The 20,611-nt window shown below is 41.6% G+C and overlaps 1 protein-coding gene across 1 annotated transcript in view; it reads left to right on the forward strand.

Moving 5' to 3' along the window:
- Positions 1–20,611, forward strand: part of LOC309674166 (uncharacterized protein) — a 113,470-nt gene that overhangs the window by 45,464 nt on the left and 47,395 nt on the right. The gene's annotated exons all lie outside the window — the stretch shown is intronic.

Raw genomic sequence — 20,611 nt, forward strand, 5'->3', positions numbered from 1 at the left:
AAAAAGATGGAGGACTAAAGAGTTTAAGTGAATACTTGCAAATTCTATTTCTGTCCATATGTGCATTTTTTGCCTTGAATTTTGATTTAACTGAAACAGAATGGTAGGAGTGGGTCTTGTCTGTCCCTTAAAAAAAACTTCGAAAAACACTTGGCTAAATTTTTCATGATACCTACTACATTTGGGTACCACAGTTTCTGGGTGGCTATTTCAGATAGTTAGAGTTTGATTTTTGAGAGGTGACACACAGACTGTCTTTAATCAGGCAAAGAAAGAGATTCAATAATTTGCCTGGAAATCCTGATTTCCAGTTCTGGTGGTATCCCTGCCTTGTTCCTTTTCCTTTGCCCGTTTTAAGCGGTATCAGGGACAGCTTCAGAAATATGAATATGGTGTTATATTTGGCATGATATCCAGGCAGGTTCTCATCCAGTCCTATATAAACATTCATTGACGGAAAGAGAATTGTTTAAACCAAATGCTTTAAAGAAGTATGGGCTATGTATCTGTATTTGGTAACCTTTTTTTTTCTAAATAAATAATTCCTATTCGACTGAAACTGTCTCAGAAATATCCTAAAATTAATCTGTATCCATGAGCAGGATTACTTGCCAGCTTTACCTGAACACTTGCTGAATACTGATAAGGTGAAAGGAAGAGCAACATCACCTATGTTTTCCTTATGCAGATATACCTTACAGTCTCCCTTTTTGCCCGTGAAAATGATAAGTACAAATGGGTTTGAATTTGAAACTGATAATATCAGCAATGCTTAGGAGGGCTTTTAGAATTTGAGACTTACTAGCAAATTAGCGACGCAACAGAGTGGAGAAAAAAATAAACTTACTGTTTCCTCTTGAGGTCTCATCATGACAAATAGCATTTTAGTTTCCTCAGGCTTGCTTCTTTCCTTCCTTGTGAAGTCTGCAAGAGGAGAAAGGTACCGTAAAGTACTGGAGTACCAAAGCCTGGGAGCGGTACCAAAGTCTGGGAGCGGTACTTCTAGCAAGTGTTCGCCTGCCCATTGACAAAGCTGGAAATACACTAGAATAATAAACAGATGTGATAGGGGAAGGAAGACATAAAATTCACTCCACTACACAGAATACATTACTTTGGGCTTTTTGTTTTTAGCTCTCAGCAGAAATTGCTGCAGGTAAGGAATATGATGGATGCGTGGCCTATCAATGATACTGACTTTAGATATTTGTCAATTATACTTTAAAATTTTTTAAGATGTTTGTCTTCTCTTTTCCGTGGATCTTTTTTATCATGGCTCTCATCACCGTATTGCTTCTCATGCAATTTTTGTAATGTAAGGCAGTGTCAGACTTGACTGATCCTCGAATGAGCTTGGGCAAAGGCGAAAGGGGATGGCTGCCTCCACTTCCGCGGGGTGCAGTCTTCTCCCTCTGTCAGGGCTGAGACGGCTTTGCAGCGTATCAGTGAGCTCATTGGGAAGGTGCTGTTGGATACCTTTTGAAATCAAGATTCTGACTGCATTGAAGTTCCTGAAACCATTTTAGCAATCCCAGATCAAATTTTAATGAGGAGTTATTATTTGTTTTCCTAATCCACATGTAACTGCTTGCTATTTTTTTAGATGTATCACTGAATAGTTTACTTTATAGATATGATAGTTTCTGGTTACTTGATTATGGTACTTTCCACTTCTTGGTGCAGTGTTGGAAGATATCATTGTATTCCATATAAGAGAGAGCTTCTGTTCTTTAACAGTTTGCTTATACAGTCATTATAAATTACAGTTTGCTTATACAGTCATTTATTGCATGCACCAGTTCATTTCCTGTTGGTTTGTTGCAACTTTACTGGTTTAAGTCATCCCACACAAGACTGTCTTCCTAGACCTTGTCTTTATTAGGCTATGGATTTGAATGCATGCAGGCAGAACACTCAGCAAAGGGATAGGTCACCTTCGTTCTTTTCATCTCTGCTTTTTCTCCCTGGTCTGTCTTCAGGGTGGGGTTTTTGGTCTTGAAAGGGATAGGAGTACCTGCATGTTTCTGAGAGTCAATATTTGACCTCTTTTCATTCTATGACAAAATGTAGATGGACAGTAAAACAAAGAGAAAAAGTTGTTTGTGGTTAAAAGTAATTCTCTCAATCCTACCATGAAGTTCATAGGCTTCAGACAATCTGCTGTGCTCTCCGGGTATGGATTTACCCTCAAGCAGTACTCTCCTGCTACCGCACTTGCAAGTCCTATCCAGCAGGTTCTCTGAATGTGAAACCACTCCCGCTCACTGCAGCGGGTGTTCTACATATCAGGACTTCATATCAGCCTACTTCTAGTAAAGGTTGTAAAGTTCTTTGAATCCTTTGGGACAAACGGTGCTAGGTGTGGAATTCAGGCAACAGTGTGGATGGCTGGCGCACACTCTGTAATGCAGCAGAAAATTTGGTCTGTTCCTCCTTCGTCTCCTGCATGAGTGTCACATAAGAACTTTCTGGAAATCTACAATTAAAGAAGACAAACCACTCTTAAGGATTTATAGGATTTTGTCAGTCTCAGTGTTAGATTAGGGCAAGTTAAAAACAGCCGTTGTTTTCCAGTGCACATTGATTTTAACACGTGTGAGAGAGAAATGATGTGCCCAAGATTCCTCAAAAAGTCTGACAGAGGTGGGGTTTAAGCTCGAACATTTGGATGCCATTAGAGGCTTTTTGTGACCACCTCCTTCTTGCTCTTCAGTGCTTCACTCTTGCTGCCTTTCCACTCAGAGCTGCGTATGGGAAATATTGGCACTTCCACAGCAACGCATAGTGAAGTAATGCAAGAGACAGAATCGCAATCAGCCCCTCACACTTAAATACATACACTCAGGCATGCATGCATACTTGCAAACCCATAGTAATTTAAATACTTGGCAACATAAGGACAAATTATCCGGGGCTTACGCTATTTCAAGTTTCACTGACAGTACAGCTCAGTCTCTGGAGTCCGAAAGGTTTACACTCATCTGAATTTCAAAGTAACTGGTGAAACCGTCAGTTAACACTACCATGGAGCTGGTTTTCTGTAGGAAGTCACTATCACGGTAATTGGGGCAGTGGAATGCTGCTCAACTTCTCCAGTGCTCACTGCTTTACAGATGCAGATGGCTAAGTAGGGATTCTTGGCACGTACAAGAATGCTACTCTTCCCATTAGGCAAAAAGGTTGTCTGACTAATTGTGTTCTTTTAGTAATTCTGTAAGAGAGTAGAAAGTGACTTAAAAATCGTGATCCTAGGGAAGATGCGATACTTGAGAAAGTGGGAAATACTGCTTACAGCTTGTCATGGAAAATATTAGGAAGATGCTTGGCAAGCAGCGTGAGTTTCTTCTCAGCTTGTTTTGCCTCCCATCTGTCTGCTTGACTTTGTTCCACTCTGCAAATGTAACTTCCTTGCATTGTCAACCGGTGAAAGGGTGTTGCTTCAAGGAAATGGTTCATAAAAACTTCATTAAAGATTTAGGGGGAAATGGCAAGAGCAGTAAGTCTGTCAAAACAGGTTATTCCTGTCCCCAGATGAGGCAGCTGGCAACCCTGGTTTTGAGGAAAAGTCTCAGTGCTCAGAGACTGCTACCTGGTCCTTGAGCCTATTTCCAGCTCTGAAGGTTTCTGTAAGATGCAGGCTGGTTTGGTTCATTTGCTTTGAGCTCCTTCTGTAGTCTCTGTATATAGTCTGCACTTGAGGAGAAGCTGGGGGCTGTGGAGTGCGGCTCAAATGGCAGTTGGCACCATCCGCAGCATTCAGCGGTGGTTGCCTTTGGAGTGGGGCCCGACAGATGCATCATTTCCTTTTGCTGCTTTTTCTGATGTGAAGGCGGCACGGGACCCTGTCACTCCTGTGTTCACTGTCCCGCTCTGACCTCCAGCCATAATCTAACTTTTTCAAGGGACTGGGGGTGGGAGAAGGGCTGCGCCTCGCTATTGCTAGGGCTGCTCTTCTGGAGTACACAAGGCTTCTGCTGCCAAGTGCTCGTGGGAAATACTGAACAATTGCCATTTTTGTGTAACGCTGTAACTGCAGATGGTACCTGGGTATGCTGTGCTGCGTGTCACCAGTACAAAACCAGCTCTGGTAATGGGATTTAGGAGACAGTGAAGTTGGGTGGCAGAAGGATTTTAGATATAACAGATTCATCAATTGTTTGCTGTTCCTGTCATTGGCTTCCTGGGGAGTTATAAGGGCCCAGAAACTTGGGTGGATGTCGGAGCCCTAGAGAAGAAGCTAAAATATATGAAAAGAACAAATGAAGTGTTGTGTCCAAGCAACCCAGTGGCAATGTGTCACTTTCCGATATTACTAGGATATTTTCCCTTTATCCAGAACAGCGAGTTTTACAGCCGTGGTTACCTTGGTGTTAGAAACAAGAGCATAACAGCCTTGTGCGAGAACGAGCATGTTATGTTACAGGGTGCTCGCAGTGCAACGGGCAGGGGGATAACGCAGGAGTGTTTGTTTCTTTCCATTTGTTCTCCAGCCTCATAGTTTGACACAGTCTGATGGAGAGACATAGGAACAATTAATCCAAATTAAATAAAGAAGTGAATTCAGAGTTTAAGGGGCTCTGATTCATCTTAATTTATTCTTGTAAAGAGCTAACTGAAATTGATTAAGGTCACTCTTACTTATGAATGAGAGCATCCACAAAAGGCTTTAAAGTAGTTTCTGTAATACTTTTCCAAAGTTAATTTGAGTTAATTTTCTGAAATGTCTGCAGGCAGAAAACCCATTACAGTCCATATGTGAAGACTGCAAGCACTCAAAAATAAATCTACCTGGCTGCGTGTCCTCGGCACCACAGTAGGTAATTACTATAAAGAGGGAGACGCTGCCGTGTCCCAGCGGGTTGCAGGCAGCACAGTGTTACACCACAGTGCCCTGTCCCCAATGTCCAAGTCTCTCCTCTGTGCAAAACCATTGCCTCGAGCCCGCGTCAGGGACCAAGGACTCCTTCTAAATCTGTTAAATTTTACCTACCTCCTACTCCCAGTGCAGTAGTTTACAGTTGCTTTGCCTTGGCTCTAATGTATGCCACCTTCACCCGCAGCTGAGAGAGCAAGTCTTTAAACACTTTTTCCAAGACTTAAGCCAGAATTATTCTGTGGTTCAGCTGCTGGGTGAGACTAATGCCAGGTTCCCCAAGGAACGAATGCACCACCTGGCCAATGAGCTCCAGTTGTCTGGCTCTGTGCCTTGAAGGCTTCCCGTACTGCCAGATCCTGCCAGTTAGTCCCAGTGTGTAATTTTTTTGTTGTTACTGCAGTTCTTATTAGTGACTCAGCCAAGATTGTTTTGAAAAAGCTGTATTTCCCTTTTAAATTCAGGAAGGTTGTGAAAAAGGAGGAAAGGATTGGTGCATGGGAACTGCTCTGAGCTGTTTGTGATGTTCCCTCTCTAAATTAAAGCTGGAATATCACTCTTGTGCTGTGCCTATGCCACTCCGCCACAAGGAAAAATTGTTTGAGAAGATTCTGGCAGATGCCTTTCTCTGCTGCTTGGAGTAGGATGTTTAAATGTCTCATCAAATTCAGTGCCCTGTCATATGCTGTTATTAAAGGATTGTGCCGGTCACAGGCACTAATTCAGCAGCCCCGGAGATCCCTTTTATACTCGGAGCTGCCTAGAAACGGCCTCCGCTTTTGTGGGGTAAGTCGAAGTGATACCCAGAGGTGTTTTTTTTATCTTCGGTCTTCTCAGATGCTAAGTGCAGTGACTTCCCAAGAGTCCCAGTCCTTTGCTATTGAATTGATTGTTTCCACAATAATACTGCTGTGGAATATGACAGTAATGAGATATGCTGCAATGAGATGGTGCATTAGGATCACAAATTAAGAGCTGGTCTCCATTGTGATAGGCACTACCAAGTCATAAAATACTCTGATACTTTAAAACCTTGCTTGTGAAGCCGTAGCTACGCTGGACTAAAGACTGAGCCCATGCATAGAGTTATATGTGGAAATTGTCCAGGAGCTGAAGTCGGTGTAGGCTGTGGCTGCCCGCTAATGAAGTTGTTTTTGTTAGTGCAGTGCCGGGGATGCGCGCTGGCAGGCTGTCAGTAGCCACTGCGTGCCAGCAGTGGTCCAGGCTGGTTAATGCCTCTCTGCTTCCAAGCATTCTCCCAGAGCATGGCGGTGCTTGTGAGGCGATTCTCATACTGTTCTGAGGACCACTACATATTCTATCACATTTTTCAAAGGCAGAGGCGTTTGTCCTCAGTTCTGGAATAGATACTGTCATCTCGGTACACAGTGCTGTTTTTTCTAGTCCTCTGGTGGGGCAACCAGGGACATAACCTGGAGGTCACTTGGACTGGCAACAAAGCGAGCTTGTTTGTCCAGCCCTAGTTTGTGAGTCTGTGAGTATTTGTTTGCAGAGACCTTACTGCTCCAGGGTGTAATGGGGCTTACACAAGGAAAGAAGTTTAAGGGGGAATTCATTTTAGGAAAGATTTGTAGGCATCTTCCCCGAGATAGTTTCTTCCTTAAGTAGGATGTTTTTCTCCTGAGCTGCCAACAAGAGTTCTCACTACAGACAGGCCGGGAACACGCATTTCAGCTACTTTTAAATAAGAATCTGGGTGATTTAGTTCTAGCACAGGATGGTTAATTACCTCTTCAAGGCACTGGACCTACTTAAAATATTTCCAAGGTATTTGCAACTCACATCCCGTCAGATTGCCTTATGATAGCTTTATTCATAGCATGCATTTAACTTAGGAGAAGATGCCTTTAGATTTTGGTGTGTGTGTTTGTGTTGGAAAGGGGCATGTATTCTGGTATGGCAGAGTTGAGTGGGAAGCAGCGCCTTCTAGACATGCAGGATTTTTCATCTGCTTTAACTGATTATATGCTAGAAGTTTTTTCTTTTTTGAACAACTTCAATGGGACAGAAACACTTAAGGTTTTTTCTGGTTTTAGTGTGATTTTACCCAAAAGTAACACCATTTGCATAGAGAGCAGTGTTTTTAATTTCTGACAGTGTGAGTAAAATGCGTATCAGGACATAGGTACTGCTGATTATTCCCACAATTAGATTTTTTTTTAATGTGATTATAATTGAAGAACAATAAGAATGACTTTCTGTGGTGACCAAGCTCATTTGTTTAGTTTGGAAGCTGTTTGTACTCTCAAATTTGCTAAATGTGACTCTTTGGAAAATGAGACTCTCTAGAGTTCCAGGAATTACAGCTTTGCAAAGTAATTGATGATAATAATGAAGAGTATGTTTACGTTTGCCGAGACAGATGACTAGGAAGTGAGGGGGGAATTGTTATGGTCAGATCAGCTGGAGATTTAAAAAGACAGTTGTAGAAGGTATTCTGGTGCCTTGTGGAATAGGGTATGGGTAGCCTGGACATGGGAAAAATTAAGTCTCATATCTTTTGATACAAAATTACCTCTTTTGAATTTGGAGTCTAAAACTCAATACAGCATTTAAGGTTTTTAGTTTTGCTTTGGTTTGTGTTTTGTTTTGTTGTGTGTGTTTTTTTTTTTTAATTGATGGATAACACCATAGTTCATCATTATTTTAGTATTTTAGATTAATGAAAAAAGAGTAGTAATTGTAAATTTAGTCCAGAGATCACCAAGAGAATTTTCTTGGCACTGCAAAAGCATGAGAACAATCCAAAATACATCTTTAAATACACAATAAAATTAAGCTTAGCAATGAGACAGAGTTTAAGATTAGCATTCGGTCTGAAGCTGAAAATAGTTCTGAGCTGGAAAAATTAGTGACACTATAATAAAGCTATCTGGAAACTGAGCTTCCGAGAATATGTGATCCATGTAAAGGTGTCTACATGAAAAGGACAAATGCTCAGAGTGGAACAAAGGATTTGTGTTTCCAACGGAGGTGTCTGTAAGGTATGCGATATTCAGCCTTTCAAATCTCTGATCAGAGACATGTACTCTAGGTGGAATTTGTTTTGAACTCCCTTCTTTGGCAACACAGTCGACCTTGAGTTAAGCTTCTGATTCCCTTTAGCGTACATAAACAACCTGCTAAAAGGCCAAGTGATTTGTTGGGTGGGGTTTGGGTTTTTTTTGCTTTTGATTTGTCATGGAACAAATGTGAAGCTCATAATAAAAATTAATAAAACTAGTGTGGGGGTGTCATCAGTGTGCATAAATTGCTGACTAAGTGCTCAGTTAAATGCCAGGTAAATCTCACTGGCTTGTATTAATTTTTGTTCATAAAATTGTTCCATGGGTTCTCAGATGCCCAAGGGTGGAATTGTTTTCTGATTCATCTGGGATGAGTGGCTACTATGACAGCTCATTCTTTAAATAGAAGAAACAGACCACATCTTAGCTGCTCTCTGTTCTTTGCAGGAGAGTGGATTAATTAATAACAAGAGAATGAGGTGTTAAAAGACCTTGCTGATATCCCTTTAGTGAATATAATAGGAAAAAAATGGACAGAAGGAGTAAGCTGTTACTAGTAATACAGGGGACAGGGAGGAATTCCAATTGGTGACCTAAGTGTTCATCATTTCTATTTAGGGTGCATGCATATGAACACCTCAGGCTTCTGAAATAACGAAACAGCTTTTCTTAGCACACACAACTGCTAAGTTTCACCCAGTGGTGGTCACCCCTTAACCTGTTCTGTCTGGACTTTGGTGTGTAGCCTGGGTGCAGCTTTGAACTTGAGTGTGTTTGCTATTCTCCAAGCGAACACAAAGAAATCTATCTCCCATTGCATATTTGTAGTCAAACTGGGGGTTATGGACCAAATGAGTGGACTACAAGATTTGTGAAAAACTGACTAGACCTTCAGGCTCCCAAGCATCAGTGTTTTGAAGTCCAACTAGCAGCCTGTGATAAGCAGTATACCTCAGGGCATGATGCTGGAGTTACCGCTGTTCAACATCACCATCAGTGACCTAGATTGGTGGGGCAGAATGCCCCCTTAGCATGGTCACAGATGACATCGGATTGGGAGAAACCATCAGGGCACTGAAGGGAGAGCAAGGCTGCTATTCAAAATGACTTAAGCAATCTGGAAGAATGGGCTAGCAGTTAACTTGGGATGTTTGGCAAAGACAAATACAGTCTTGCACATTGGATGGGATAACCGAGCAGACTGGGAGCATCTGGCCAGGTAGCACCTTTGCAGGAAAGGACTAGTGGGTCCTGGTGGGCAGGTTGAATATGAGTCAGCAGTCTGCCCTTGGGACAGTGAAAGCTCACTGCAGAGTGGAGTAAGATTTACAAGATTTGCTAGAACATAGCTGGCAGGTCGAGGGAAGTGATTGTTCCTTTCTGTTCAGCACTGAGGGCTTCCTCTGGAATACTTTCCATTTTCCAGTTTTACGCCCGCCTTCCTGTGCAAGAAAGATACTGACAACTGAGCAACTGCAGCAGAGTGCTGATTAAGGATCTAGAGCTTGTGACCTACATGGAAAAGCTGAAGGAACCAGCTTTGTGGAGGCTTGGGGAAGAGAAGGCTAAGGGCAGATATAATTGCTGGCTTCAACTACTTGAATGGATCCATGTTTCTATGTAGCCCCCTTCCCCTGCTCTCCTTGGTGCACAGAGAAAGGGTGGAAGACAGCAGTCAGCAATTGCACCAAGAGAAATTCCAACTAAACAGAAGGGATTTTTTCTCACAATGAGTGCGCCTGAGCCCTTGGTAAGATTGCCCAGAGAAGTTGTGCAACCTCTGGAGATTTTCAGAAGCTGATGGAAAAAGGCCCGGAGCGACTTGATCTGGTTTTGAAAGTAGCCCTGTTTTGGGCAGAAGGTTGAACGAGAGATTTCTAGAGGTCCCTTCCAGCTTGATTTATTCTGTGATTCCCTTTTAAGACTGGGATTCTGATGGCAATAGACTGCTGAATGTAGGGCCTCCTGCCCTTCAGCAATGCAGTCCGCTCACTGCCGTCTGCAGTTGGTAGGTACAGGCTGTACTCTTTTTAGGCTGAAATCTTTTCATCCTTACCCGTATCTTAAAGGACAGTAAGGATATCAGTGGGCTGCTTGTAAACTAAAGCACTAGCCATAAGGTCGAATCTGACGCTGGAAGAGTTTCAGCATTCACATAGGCAATGATCTCCTCCAACCCCCAAGCATTGCTCTTGCTTGTCAGGGCTCTTCCTTTTAAACTCTGTCCTGCTGATGGTGAATGACATGACAAATGACTGATGGTCAATGTGAATTTTCATATCTTTGGTCTCTTGTCCCACATGTAAGTCCTGGCCAGAATTCTGCTTACTCTGGCAGAAGATTTGGGCAGAATGGAGAAAGGAGTTGCACTCAGATGGGCTCTCCGTGCTCCCGGTGTGTGTTTTATAATGTGTGGGGCACTGAGTGATAGGAATAGTGATGTGGAACTACTGGATAGATATGACAGGTAGCAGTGGACATGGTTCTCATTTTCCATCCTTTGAAATACAGATAATAAATAAATAAATAGAACTGCTGATTCTGTGATCTTATGTATTTTAACTAGAGGCAAATGCCATTGCCCTACTTCTAAAGAAAACTTGCAGGTATAAAAGCATTTGAATGTGAGTTAAAAAATGAATAATTCTCCCTTTCTTTTGACTTAACAACCTCTATCAATTTTAATCCTGCTATCAATTTTAATCCTGCATATTTCTGACTGTTTAACTTTGTTTACTGCTTATTTGTTAGATAAACTGAGTGCAGGGACTCCTGAGGTCTCTTATGCTAGCACTTTCAGTTTTCTCTGCTTACCATAACAAAATAATAATAAGAAGAACAACAAAACAAAAAACTCCCAAACATTATTTACTCAGAGTCACTAGTGGTTAACATCCTGATATTTCCAGTCAGGCTATTGACTAGACAGGTGTTAAATTTAAGGTTGTAAAAAAACGCTTTTGTTTAGGTTTCTGTATCACCTTGCTTTAATCACTGTGATAAGAAAGAAATTTTCTTGGTCTAGAGTCACATCTCATATGTAGTAATTTCAGGGGTAATAAAATTTTAATGAAAGGATTTTTAATATAGTCCAATAGGCTGTGATAAAAATTGCCTTGCAGCAAAGAAAAAGAGTTACAAGGCATCATTTGAATTCTTCCAGTATTCTTGCCAATCAACTGTGCTTTATACTTAAAGCACATGGAGGACTATAAAAGCCTTTAACTGCTTCAGATTTTCTCCTTCTAGCAGATCTTTGAGCCTTAGTCTTCAGCTACATTGGTGATTTATCTAAGCAGCAGTTATCATGGAGAGACAATTATTTTTTTAGTTGGACTATATTGTTCATTTGTTCTCATTTTTAATATTCCTTTCAGGTGCATCTGTGCTTCAAACAAACAAAAAAAACAAACCAAACAAAACTGAAAAACTGTCTTGTGGGTTCCTGCCTAAAGTGTTCTAAGACTTCTAGGTTCTCTCTCTGGCTTTGCTACTGATCTGTGGCATGCAAATTTAGACTAATTAATTCCGTTCTTTCTACATCCTGATTTTGTCTCCTGTCCAGTGGTTATCTCACCTGTTCAGATTTCAGTTGGTACAGGAATTATACTATGTTTTTTACAGACCTTAGCCCAGTAGTGTCTTACCCTCAGTAGAACCCTGTAGACATTATTGAAATAAAAAGGAAAATGGCAACCCTTCTTGTTTCCTCCTAAAACAGTGCTGTGGTTATTCTGGAAGTGTAGAGATTGTCAGCTGAATTGAACACTCATTTGAAGAAATTCTTAAGGACAGAACTTACCCATTGTCCTGGTTCCGGCAAGGATGGGGTTAATTTCCCCCAGGAGCCGGCAGGGGAGGCAGTATTCCCTCCCACGTGACCCATGCCCGGCTATAAGAGGCGCTAGCCGGGGAGGGGGGGGCAGTCGCCACTTGGGGGGCGGGCAGCGGTGGTGCGGGTCCGGTCGGTGCGCTGCGGTACTGTAATCGCATTCCTTTACCGGTGTTATTGTTTTTCTTTCTTCTTCCCTTTGTCTGTTTTGTTAAATTACACTATTTCAACCCACGGGTTTTGCCCTTTTCTGCCGATTTTCCCCACGGCTGTGGGAGTCGAGTGAGCGGCTGCGTGGCTCTTTGTTGCTGGCTGAGGCCAAACCACGACACCCATTGATTTTTTTTTACTCCGGGTACAGAATGCCCTTGACCCGACTTGAGCCACCAGAAGAGCTTAGTGCAAGAGTGACTGCTAAGGCGTCTTTTTTTGACACGGTAATATAAAACAGGGCAGATGAAATATGGACAAATTTGTAAGCTTGAATATTTATTCTTGAGAAATTATTAATTAAGGTAGAAGATACTACAGTTCATACAAGAGTTGTAAGGTGTACAAGAGAAACAGGGGTCTGCTGCTGAAGTGTACTGGTGACACATTTGGGAGGCGTATTCAGTGTTAAGCGGTGATTAGCATATTGTACAGAGGAGTTTAGGGCAAATAGTAGAAATAGTTTTAAATTCCGTTTTACTAAGCAAGAAACCTTTGTGTGCTTGGGGACTAAGAAGGGTTTTCGCTGTACAGTTAGAATTTACCGGGGGGAATGACTGTGGAGAAGAATGGTGATGCCTTGTTGTATGACAGGATGGTGGTGGGTAGGTCTCTAAACAAGGATCTGTTGCTTCAGCCTAACAGAAGAGAAAACGTACCTGTCGGGACACGCATCCAAAAGTGTGTGACACTTGTGAAAGGAGGAGAGCCATTTTAACTAATGGATGATGTTGTTAACGTCATGTTCATAAACTTTTTTCCTGTGACATTTAGTATAGGAGCTAGAAGAAAATGAATCCCAACGCCAGCCTTCCGGTGGAGCTTGTAAATTTTATGTGTTTTAAGTTGGAACTTGATCGGGTTCTGTAAGGATTTGTGTGGCATTATAGCCTATGATTGCTGACCGCTGAATGTGATACACTGGAGAGTTGCATCCGCTCCTTCCATCTGGGTATGATATTTTTCTGCTCAGTGCCACACCTGAATTTCTTACGAAAAAGAACAGTGAAGCCTTCACTTTAGAGGTTGTGTTAGCATATTCTTTTCCTTCTTGAAAAGGATGTAATATCACAAAGACACCGGTAAACTAACTTCCATTTTAAAGGCTCCCAGCAGGCCGTGTAGGAAGCCGGCTGCTGAGAATGGGCTGCGTCTCAGGAACCCGTAAAGCTGAGTGTCGCTCACGTCCTGCGTGTTGTGTCACGCACCGAGGAGATCCTCAGCTGACAGTCAGGTGTGACGTATTGTGCTAAAAATCCTGACACAGGTGATGCCACTTGTGTTAAGGCTGAAGAAGAACATTTGCAATATTGACTTCTGCCTATACCTGTTTATGCTGTGGGCTAATAACTTCTACATTTTCATGCAGGTTTTTATAGAGAAAATTGTTTTTCCTTCCCTGTTTTTCTGTGTCTCTTTGCAGAGCATAAGCAGAACCCTGCCTCACTCTGAACGATATTCAGAACGTAAGGAAAAGTTTTCACTGATATTGAAGAAAAAAGGACAGGAAAAATGGAGGCACTTTAAACCGTCATCTTTTTTTAAAAAAAAAATGCTCTTTTGCTTGCAATGATGTATGCTGAAAGTAGTTTTCTGCATTTCTAGTCTGTTTTAGCTTGCCGTAGCAAACGTTCATCTGTGCAAGATACCCACATGAGCAGCAGTAAGTTTTATTTCATGTACAGTGCTTACAGGCCTAGGCTTTATTTTAGTGTAATAGAGACCAATTTTTTGCTTTCTGACAATCTTTGCAGCTATTATGCATTGTGAATTAATCCTTCAGCCAAGCCTTTCATTTAGCTCTTAGCTGACTTCTTTGAGTGTTAAGAGTCCTCCTTGAAAAAAATCAAGGATGTAAATATTATTCTGGCACTGAGAAAATGTAAATATTTTTCTTTTCCTTGAGAATTGTTTGGCAAGTGGATCACAGTTGCAAACAACTCGTATCAAAATTAGGACCATTCAAAAAAACCTGTACTAAATTTTTTAAAGGTGATGACTGAAACAACGGATCAGGATTTCAGTACCGCCGTACATCATTTAGTAACTCCCCAAAGCTGAAGGAAAAAAGATGGCAAGAAATTAGGATTCAGATTGTCAGCTGGTGTAAACTGATCCCTCCACTAACATCATCTTTCTCAAAGACAGTGGGGCTTTTTTTAGTATCAGGGAGCAAAATCAACCATAACTAGCTGAGGGCCTGGCCCAAAGTTATTTCTTGTGAAGATCTGTGAAATGCCCACCTCTGACGGTACTAAAAGTCACTCTAAGACTAACACGCTTTCCTTTTGAAAGAAACAAACATTTGCTTAACCAACAAGATGCCAATAAAAAACCAGAATTATAGAAAAGTTAATTAATGAGATGATTTTAATAGGTCCTATTTTGTTTCTTGGCAACAGAAAGCATATGACAGTCAAGCGTCTGCCAAATGTTTTATCTTCATGTTATCCATTTGTGATCCGGTGCCTGGCGCCTCAATTAAAAGCCAAGTCAGGGGAAAGCAATCAGTATCAGCAAGTTCCCAAGCTACCTTTGAGTGTGGAAAAGCAGAGGGAAATTGCACGTTCTCTAGCTTTGCAAACACTTAGCTTAGGTTAAGGAAAGACAAAGCTGTTAAGTAAATCTTTAAATGAAGTGTAATGGGAGACTGCCATTTTAGTCTTGGAAACTATTTAAAGCTCAGTGTATCACAACTGGAATATTTGCATTTCTTGCAAGCGTTCATTGAAATCCCAGCAGAATTGACTCAGCCTCCTTCCTTCCTGCATGGATATGTTGGGGAGCATGCAATTTACTCTTTCTCTTTGCCTTCTGATAATGATTGTGAGGACAAGGATGCCTGGGCTTTTTCTTCAGGGCTGTCACTAGCTCAGTGTGTGACCTCAGAAAATAACTTGGCGTCTATATGGGTGGAATTTTTGAAACTGGCTGCCTAAAATTAGACATCTAAAAATAAACAGCTTGTATACTTGCAGATGTAAACTCTTGTTTCAGATTATTTTGTTGGAAAAATCTGGCTTCTGTGTTTGTTTACCTGTAAAACTGAGTGGTGTTGAGAGACATGATAAAATATTCTAAAGTCTTTGTGCAGAAAAAGCATGTACAGAGTGCTTCTTCATTGTATTATATTGTATTTTATTTTATTTTATTTTATTTTATTTTTTGCTGAGGATGTAAGGATTTTGGCCTCAACCTGATCAAATCAGCAGGTGACGGGCTTAAAAGCAAAAAAAAAAAAAAGCTATTTTGGAAGTGTGCCTTCATATCGCACTGGAATGCAGGATGGAGCTCACTACTTCAGAGTGTAAAGCAATGGAAAGGAGGGATGTATTCCAAAACGAATTAGAAAAAAAATACAGAGAATAGGTGCATTGGTAGCTGTTAAACACTGATCTGGAGGCAGTCTCCAGCGAAACTCCCGTTTTGCTGCGATGTGGGAGAGAATCTAGAAGGATCGCTCAATATTTGCCCTGGTTCATAATCTTTTTCCCTTAAGCACTTCCTCTTGACTACTAGCAGAGGCATTGCAGGTTTTAGATCTTTATTTATGCTGTACCTAATTAAAATACTGTACAAGTTAATTAATGTTTTTAAAACATTGAGATCATCAAATGAAATGGATATGCAAGAATTTCAAATGATGTCTGAAGGGGGAGGGAAGGTCTTTATCTAACTACAGAGATTCAGTGTTCTGCCGTTGGCCCAAATCTCTCTCATAATGAATTTATCTACAGGCTGCTGCACTGGATTCTAGAGACGTCTGGGTGTTCGTAGTTCTGTATTAATATAGGCCTCCTTTTAAAACCGTGTGACAGTTTACAAAATGCTCTGGGATACACTAGGATGAAAGGTACATAAATACATGTAAAATGCTATAATTAAGATACAATTAGCAATGCACAAGAAAGGAGTCTTTGCTTGGCTACAATTTATATGTCTATAAAGTTTCATTTTCTGGAGCACAGAGTGCATGGCATAACACTTGTTCTGAGCAGTTACACTTGAAAATAATTGCTGTGCACAAGCTCTGAGGATGTGATTGTAAATTTGTTTCTGCAGTGAGACAGAGGCATTGACAGTGGTGCAATAATTTCGCAGGATGGGGAAGAAAATCCAGAGGAGTCACTACTGGAAGTTGTAAATGAAGAATTACTAGCAATCAGGAGTCTCAGCGTAGATTGGGAGGTGAGGGAAATTGTTTAGCAACGTGGAAGAGTCTGCTTGTAGTTTTCCTCCTGTGATCTCTAGGTTCTGCTGCTGTCATGAACCAGCTCTGGTGAAGAGGCTGTGGCATCCGCAGGGACTGTGAAGGGGCATTTTCTGTTATGTGGTACTTCCAGTGAGAAGAAATAAGGAGATAAGCTATGAAGGAACAGGGTAAGTTCATTTCCAGTGATAAGAGCTTATTGGTCTCCTTTAAAATCTCTGTCTTTTTTTCTTCTATGGTTTAGTTTTGTTTTAAATAAATAATTATCTTTAAACAGAAGGTGTAACGGCTAGACCATTGGGTTGGGATTCAGGAGACCTACATTCAGTTTCTAAGCTGGGCGTAGAGTTTTGTGGTCCTGAGCAGATCACTTGGTGTGCCCGGTGTTTTCCTCATCTGTAGTATGGAAAGAATATCTCAACAAGGATAAAATCTTCCAGGGAGCAAGCAGAGCTTATATGGTCTAATGCTGTCTAGCAAGAACTGCTTTTGAAACTTGCAGGAGAAATTGTGATGCCTTGCGTGTCTCCCGCTAGACACAACAGGAATGTGCTGCCTCATGGATCCGTGGCTGCCTAAAGTGGCTGATAACATTCTTGATTAGTAGGATTTCTGGTAGGAGGTAGTTTGTGATTGTGGGTGCTTCTGTTTGGGTTACATGAAGTCTGGAGGGAAAAAAAAAGGCAATAAAAGAAAATGAAAATCACGCAAATGAGCTCTTAAATGTAAGAAATGTCAGCTTTTTGGTCTGTCTAATGGAGTCATGGAGAACACTGTTGTCTTTCTGTTCTTCTGGCACCGGTGTGGTTCTGCATATCCTTTGCAGCATGGGGATTGATTATTCTCAGTCGCTTTGTAAGAATTACAATAGCCATGAGAACTGTGTAGGATGGAATAAGCTAAATCCGATGAAATTGCTGGAGAACTAATAGCCAGCAAGTCTCTGCTGAGCTTTAATAGCCAACAAAAACATTTTCTCTGCTGAGCATAATAGACTGCAGTATTTCAAAGTCTTGTCACTTGGCGAGATTTACATGTTTTTTTTCATGGGAACAACATACAATGTTTGTGACAGCACACTGGCAGATTTCAAATTCTCCAGAGTTTCTGGAGGCTGGACCTTCAGCGCTGGGAAACGTGTACAGAAATCCCTGACACGAGACTTGAGACTGGTACAATGTGTGAGAAGTGATTGCTTCTGACACGGTGTACAAAACTGCTAGGTATGGTCAGTTAATTTAACATAAATAAAAATCAATATATAATCAATTGTATCACAGAGGTGATGTGTATGTACATACATAGCCGTATGGAAGACTTAAGTTTATGTGTCTTGAATATAGCATCTAATGCTATAGCCACTAATAATACATAGCTAGTGTGAGTGTGATGACTTATGCAATATGTAGATGTATATTGAATCATTCTCATCTTCCTTTTCTTTCATCTCTTCACCTAAACAAAAAAAGCTATAAATGTGGTTAACTGCAGAAGTCACACTGGCATACTTCAGGAACTTAATGAGAACAGAAGAACTTATTTCTGGGCCAGTGGAGCTCCTTTTCGCAGTTGTGTCCGAGACAGAACACTGAATTGTATCTAGCAGCCGAGTAAATACAATAAATAAATGCTAGTGGTCAGCACTTCCTGGGAATATAGTGCTTTCATTTTTTTTTGTCTGTAGAACAGGAATAATTGTGTCTGTTTACCACATCAGAGTGGTAGTAATGGTAATTAAAGTGTGGAGTACTTTGATTATTAAAAAGAAGAATGGGGGCAGAGAGAAAGCAGTCTTTCTGATGAGCTAATCATTTTCAGTCAGGCATGTTAAAGTCCAAACGGAGTGAACGCCCTGTCCTGCACTCCACTTAATTTGGCAGCAAATAAAATGTATAAAGCCAGAGGAGGAGAATGCCAGACTGAGAATAAAGGTAGAGAGACCAGATTCCGTGCCTGTGTTTACATTTGTCTGTGTGTCTGCATGAGTGTGTATTTTTAACAAGCTGGCTGAGAAAATGACAATTCATTGTGGGAAGAATGAAGTCAAGATTTCAGGAAATTCAGGATTTACTTTTTGAAGCAGGGAATTAAAAGTTGTTGGCCAAAATTTGGTTGGATTTAGCAGTTGTTCCCACCCAGGAGCCCGAAAGGTTTTGTATGTTTCAGGCACCTTTTCATACATGTTTAGAGGGGAAATAGCTTTTTTTTTTTGTTGCCTATAGTGAAATCTTAGGGATAAAATGGGATTCTTGTTATAGCAGCATCTCAGTCCATAATAACGTACAGAGTACAGCAAGTGTGTCCTAGAGAGGGCTTTGAGTTGCAAGATGTCAGGTTCTTCACCTTGTCTTTGGCTGCTTTTCAGTGTCATTTCATGGGACATGAGGGTTATACAACTGCTCTGTTTGTCTTCCCTCTCTCCTCCTTTCAGGGAAAAAGTATTTAAAGATAGTAACTGGTAGTTGGGGTAGAGGAGAAAGATGTGAGGGTGAATAGAGAGTGCGATTTAGGAGGTATGGGTGGAAATTGAAGATACTGAAGCAGGTAAGGAAGACAGCTTACGGGTTCTGTGGATGGATTTAAAGGACACAGAATCATAAAGTTATAGAATGGTTTAGGTTGGATGGGACCTTAAAGACCATCTAGTTCCAACTCACCTGCCATGGGCAGGGACACCTCCCACCAGCCCAGGTTGCTCAAAGCCCCATCCAGCCTGGCCTTGAACATCTCCAGGGATGGGGCAACCACAACTTCCCTGGGCAACCTGTTGCAGTGTCTCACCAACCTCATAGTAAAGAATTTCTTCCTCATATCTAATCTAACTCTCCCCCCTTTCAGTTTAAAACCGTTACCTTTTGTCCTATGGCTCCACTCCCTGATAGAGTTCGTCCCCATCTTTCCTGTAGCCCCTTTAGGTACTGGAAGGGGCTATAAGGTCTCCCCGGAGCCTTCTCTTCTCCAGGCTGAAGAGCCCCAACTCTCTCAGCCTGTCTTCACATGGAGAGGAACTGGGAAAGCAGACAAATGGAAAGGAACTGAAAGTATTTCTGGGAATGGTATTGCCAAGAGGATGTTACATGGAGGCAGGGTGAACCCAATGGGTGTTGAGGATGTTGGAAGCAAATCTGTCAGAAAAAAAAGATTCATTAATTCAGCTGCTGATGGAACAGTTTGTCTCTGGATACGTACAACTGCGTAGAAGGAAATGCCTGGAAGTCCACACTTAGAGTCAGCCTAATTGCCTCTGTCCGGGTGGGGTGACGTGGAAACCCAGGGAGGATGCCTGGAGTTTGGCTTTCCCTGCTCTACCTGTGTCTGGAAAGTGGCAACGGTGCTTCTTTGATCCCCGTTTCACTCTTCTGTTTAGGTGCAATATATCCATGCAAAGAAAATCAGTGGAGTGGAGGTGCGATGCAGAGTAAAATAGAAAATGATCTCAGGACAAAGTCAAGTCAGTTTGCCGTCAACTTTTGAGGCTGGTTAAGATCATTTTGTATGAAAACAAAAGTTATCAATAATACCAGCTGCTTTGAGACGGTCCATACATTGGAACATGTCACTGTTTGAAAGACGGCCTGCCGTGGTCCTGATGACTAATGGAATATCTCGAGGAAAATATTCACTCTTCCTTTAAACTGTTTGGGAACACAGACACACCTATTGTGCTCGGGCCACTCCCTTTAGTACTGTTCAACCCAGGAAATACTGGGAGTGAAGCCATAGAGTGAGCCACCTCCGAAGGACCTCGGTTGTTCTTCCAGCTTGTCATCTGGACTCTGAAAGGCTGTAGCTTTGGAGGTCCAGAAGCATTACTCCTTGAGAGCACAAATGGAACTAGAAATACATCATGGCTCCGCAAATGGCAAAGGTTTGTCCTGGGCTATAGCTCTGCAATGTAAATCTCTATTGATAAATTACATAGGTTATGCCATCCACAGAGCTTTAGTTCTTGGATTTACAGAAGGAACGCAGCCTGAGAAAGTTCTGTTGGACTGAAATTGGAACGTCTCTGATAGAGCAATTTCTTTATTTTAATTTGTTTTTCTTTACTGATTTGACAGTTCAACACCTTCCCAGTCCCGGTGTATTGCATGAGCAGTGGACTTTGTGCCATGGCTGAACAGCGCGTGCACCCATGTGTTTCTACCTCCGACTGGGTTTTTTAGTAGAAGGAGCAGAGCACAACTGGGTGGAATTAAACAGGCTTGTTATCCAGCTCCGACTCCACGTGTGATTTTGTGAGAGGTACTCCACTGCTGTGTTTTGCGGTTTCTCTGTCTTCTAGGTAAAGGTGATGACAGCAGGCTATTGCTGTGGGGTAGGTTCTGTAGAAAGAGGTTTTGGAGTTTTGTAATGGAAGGTGGCATAAAAGCTCAGAGCACTGTTAATTAATGCTTTGAATGAAAAGCTGATAACTGATCTGTTTTCGGTGCTATTGAGGGCAGCTTTCTTTGGAATTT

The sequence above is a fragment of the Vanellus vanellus genome, assembly GCF_965231255.1.
Source record: "Vanellus vanellus genome assembly, chromosome: 7".
Lineage (NCBI taxonomy): Eukaryota > Metazoa > Chordata > Aves > Charadriiformes > Charadriidae > Vanellus > Vanellus vanellus.